Source organism: Mus musculus, chromosome 5, assembly GCF_000001635.26.
Source record: "Mus musculus strain C57BL/6J chromosome 5, GRCm38.p6 C57BL/6J".
Lineage (NCBI taxonomy): Eukaryota > Metazoa > Chordata > Mammalia > Rodentia > Muridae > Mus > Mus musculus.
Genome location: NC_000071.6, coordinates 33275005 through 33280049, shown reverse-complemented (window position 1 = coordinate 33280049; position 5045 = coordinate 33275005).

Here is a 5045-nt window from a genome sequence, read left to right as displayed (position 1 = left end):
CAGCCCTGCCATCCCTCCAACCACAGTGCATCATGGAAGACCCCATAGAAAACCTTTCAAGACGTTGTAAACTTTTTGTTTGTTTGTTTTGTTTTGTTTTGTTTTGTTTTGTTTTGTTTTTCGAGACAGGGTTTCTCTGTGTAGCCCTGACTGTCCTGGAACTCACTTTGTAGACCAGGCTGGCCACAAACTCAGAAATCCACTTGCCTCTGTCTCCCGAGTGCTGGGATTTAAGGCATGCGCCACCACGCCCAGCTTCATATTGTTATTTTACAAAATAATTCTATTACTATTCAAAAGTTATAACTTCTACCTCATTCACCTTGTGTGAGTGTTCATGTCGCCGTAACAGGACGTCTGACATAAACGACCTAACGGGTTATTTCACTCCTGCTTTTGGAGGTTTCAGTCCACAGTAAGGAGGGCACAGGGGAGAAGAACATCCCAGCGAACCATGCCAGCTGCCTCCTCCTCTTCTCCTCACCCGGCCTCCATCCTGTGGTGGATACCACCACGCTCTGGGTGAGTTCTCTTCCTTAGTCCTCCTGGAGGTGTCTTTGTAGACAAGCCCAAATGTGTGCAGAGCTAACCATGTTGTGCTGTGAATATTTTGTAGCAGTGTTTTGATTTCATATTATTTGTTGACAAACTATAGCTGTAAATACAGAAAATCTGGAGGCCGGGAGGTACACTAGCTGTGGCACCAATCGTGCGTGGTTTTCCACAAAGCACTGAGAATCTGGGTAGGAAAGTGAGGCCTTAGCTGTAGAGCCCACTGATGCTTGTGGTGCAGATCTGCTGTGAGGTTCAAATTTTGCAGTACCTTGGTGTGGGTTCACTACAAATGTTTACTATACTCCCACTGGAGCCCTCTAGCGGAGCTATGGGTACCATACTCAGGAAAGATGAGCTGTGAGCATCTTTACACAGACCCAGCCTTGCAGTTTCTGGCTACATCAAACCTCTCTTCTGGGAGTGTTTATCTCTCTTCCAGGCTCATGCTGGGAGCTCTGAGGCTCTGGGAGGATCCCGATTGCTGCCTCAGGATGGGGACTGTCAAAGTACAGAATTTAGCATGTGCGAAGTGTCAGGGAGCTTTGAGAAACACAGGGCCATATGCACAGAAAGTTGCTTATTGGTCATGAGTGTTTAAGCGTCTTGCCTAGATCTAGTCACTGCACTGGATAGAAGATAAGAGTTCAGTGGGTGGCCATAACCACAACTAGAGAAGACAGCACTAGGAATAAGTCAAGACTGGCAACAAAGGGGATACAATTGCCAGTTCAAAATGTTTGTGGATACTTGCTTCCTAGATGTCAGCAGTGTTTTGGGAGGTTGGAAAACCAACAGAACTTGTGGATTAGTTAGCAGAAGTAGGTCACTGTGTGCACAAGGGGTGGGGTGGGGTGGGGTCGTGGGGTGGGAAGTGGGGTGTTGGAGGTTGTATCTGCTCTCTGCTTCCTGATCTACTAAGATATGAGGAGCCCTGCTGTATGCTACCACCACTGTGGGCTGACCCGCTCTCATTTCCACCTTCCCTGCCATGACAGACTACCTCACCTGAGCTAAAATAAACCCTTGCCCTTTTAAACTGTTTCTTTCAGGTTTTTTGTCTTGGTGATAAGAAAAGTAACCAATACATAGAGGAGCCACTGGCACAACACTGAAGAGGCCTGTAGGGAGGCTGTGGAGCATAAGCAAGCAGCTGCTGATCTGTGGCTCACTTTTATTGTCGTCTATTTTTCTATTGCTGTGAAGTGATGCCATGACCAAGACAACTTAAACAAGAAAGAATTTAATTCAAGGGCCCAGAGTTCCAGAAGGTTAGAGTTTATGGCCATTGTGGCAGTGAGCAAGGGCATAGGTAGGTAGGCATGACGCCAAAGCAGTTCCTGAGAACTTAACATCTGATCTGTAAGCAGGAGGCAGAGAGAGGGACCTGAGAATAACACAGGCTTTTGAAACCTCAAAGTTCACTCCCAGTGACACACCTCCTAATCCTTCCCTAACAGTTTCATCAATTGGGGATCAAACATTCAAATATATGAGCTTATCTTGGCCATCTTCTTTTAAATCACATTTGCTTAATTTTAAGATGTGTCCCAGAAGTTGAGGGAGGGGTTGGCTACAGCTACATTTCAAAACAAAATAGATCCAAAATAGCTGAGAGTGCCTGCTTCTCAGGAACCCTCTTTACTGGACTCAATCCACTGTGAAGTTTTTGCATGTGTTATCTTCTGCAAGCTCTGTCATTCAGTGTCCAAGGCAGAGGCCTAGATTGCTTTCTCCAAATATTGTTTGTTTACCCCCACCTTGGTGTATTTCAGCCTGATTCCAAATAGAGAGGATGTAGTATAAGGACCTATGTCTCCACTAGCTTTTCTGCTTAGTGGCCAGACTTTGGGCTCTGCCTCCTGTCCCTAATACTAACCTTCCTCTAGATGCTACTAGGTATTTTTTGAGTCACCCATCCGCATCAAGCTGACAAGCCCTGTGGGGTCTCTGCCATTTGTATCTCAACAACCATGATATCTCTTCCCCAAACCTGCAAACTCAGCTCTTCCTGGCCTCCAGCCACAGCCTTCTGTTTCCTGCACTGTATCTGGACTTTGAATTTTCTGCTCACTTTCTGGAGTGTTGTTTTCCTAAGTCTCTGCAGAGCTCCGGGGCTCCACATGTTCCCAAACACCAGGTCTCACTAACAGAGACAACACCTGTAAAGTTTCCTAATATTTTCCAGGGCCTCAGCAGATATGTAGGTAGGTGTCTATCTTTTGGTGACCAGAAGAGGAAGTAAGCATTACACTGTAGAACTTAGAGCATCAGAATATACCTCTAATATGTCTTATAGTGCATATGGAATATACCTATAATATGTCTCATAGTGCATATGCTTAAAGCTCCATCCAGTTTCCATACTATTTATTCTATAAGTTATGTAAACAATCCGAATATTTGAGAAAGGCAGAGTGTAAACCTTTCATGTTAGATTCTCAAATTACTTCGAAGAAGGGCTGGCACACAGGGCAGTGCCTTGGGCCTGTCTCTCCATAGGTCTCTTTGGTTGGGTACAAGGTATCCTCTAGTCTCAGAGGGCAGATGTGATTTGATTAAGCTGAGGGGAGTGCTGTGTTACCAGGCCCATTCCTTGGATGAAAACCTAGTACTCTCTGGTAAGGGAACAACTGGGATCCCCTTATCACTCTGATAAGTGTGATCCCAGGGAAAGTACAGCTTTGCCAGAGGATAAACAGCTGAGGCAGGCAGGATGGGTCCATTTACCAGTAACCAGTCTAACCTATGGCCTGTGGTGGAGACTGCCAGGGTAAGGGTAAAACATCATACTCTCTTACTGGCACCAGGATGATGGCTCAGGACTTCAGACCTTGAGCAATGCTGAACAGAGTGGAGTGAGGGTGAATGTGGCCCAACAGACACCAGATGCTCTCTCAGGAGCAAGTGCTTACAGGTGCCTTTGGGCAATCCTAAGGTCATAGGGTCTCTTAGGATGGGCATGTTCAGAACCACCTGTGCATCTCCACATCTCTACCTAGTGGCTTTCTACCTCACATCCGCAGGAGCAGACTCCTGCCTGCAGGGACCATCCCTGGAGTAGGAGTCCAAGCCAGTGTGATGGTGACAAGAAGCCTGGGTTTCCGAGGCTTCCTGGGAGGTTTCCGAGGTTTCCTGGGAGGCCCTAAGGGTTTTTTTTTTCTTTTTTTTTTTTCCATTTTTTTATTAGGTATTTAGCACATTTACATTTCCAATGCTATACCAAAAGTCCCCAATACCCACACCCCCCCCACTCTCCTACCCACCCACTCCCCCTTTTTGGCCCTGGCGTTCCCCTGTACTGGGGCATATAAAGTTTGCAAGTCCAATGTGCCTCTTTCAAGTGATGGCCTATTAGGCCATCTTTTGAGCCCTAAGGGTTTTTATACAAGCCCTGATATAATCCCTCACAAGGATGGAGTGATGTGGTGGTCCTAGTCACAATGTGCAAGAAAAAGTGGGAATTTGGGCAGCCTGAGAAGGAATAGGAGGTGTCACTCTGCCATGGAGTTGCTATGTTAGGATGGAACAACTGGGAGGAGCCCTTTGGATGGATCTGTAGGGAGTCACCTGCAGCTCGAGAAAACTGGAACAGACCAGGAGAGACAGTCCAGGATAGGGGTGGGGATTAAGGGAAAGTGTACATCTGCTGGCTTTCCCCCCTAGCCCTCAGTCTATTTAGGAAATACTGTAGCAGGTTTGAGACTCCACCTGTTAGATCTTTTTCTCCATCCATGTCTGCCAATAGATGGAATTGGAAGGTATTTTCAAAGCATTTTTTCTGTAAACAGATGCCCAGGCCCTTGTCATCCCTCATTGATACTGCCCACCTTTCTCAAAGATTTGATTTTCAAAACTCGTAACCATATGGCCTTCAGCATCCTTCAGTTTGGACTGTTCCCGTGATGTTATTATTATTATTATTATTAATTATTATTATTATTTTATTTTATTTTATTTTTTTTTATTTTTATTTTTTTTAACAGCTAAGCGGTATCCCTCGCTACGCCTGTCTGACAGTCCCACCAACAGTCAGTCGCTTACTCTGGGGTGGCCAGCGGGCATCTGTCCCTGCGCACAGATCACTTTCCCTGGCTGGGGCGCTGTCCAGCTCCTGGGTCCTGGGTCCGCGGCCCCAGCTCTAGCGCACAAGGGGCCGAGTGAACCGCTCTCGCTGTCCTCTTGAGGCCCCGGCGACTAGACTGGTAGCGCCCCACGCGGATGGGCTGCTTCACCACTCAGGCTCCGGCCCAGGTCACCGCGCCAAGGAGTGGCAGGGGCGCAGTCCGGGGTACGCGCAGGGGAGGGGAGGCCGGGGGCGGGTACAGCTGGGGGCGTGTCCAGGAAGGGAATCCAGCCTGGGAGGGGCGCTGGGGGTGGGGGCCGAGCGTCGGGCCGGCGGGCAGCTGGGCCCCTGAGCCGCCCGCGTACGTCCAGCGCGCCGCCTTGCCTGCAAACAGCAGACCAACCGAGGCCACGCCCGCGCGCGCGCG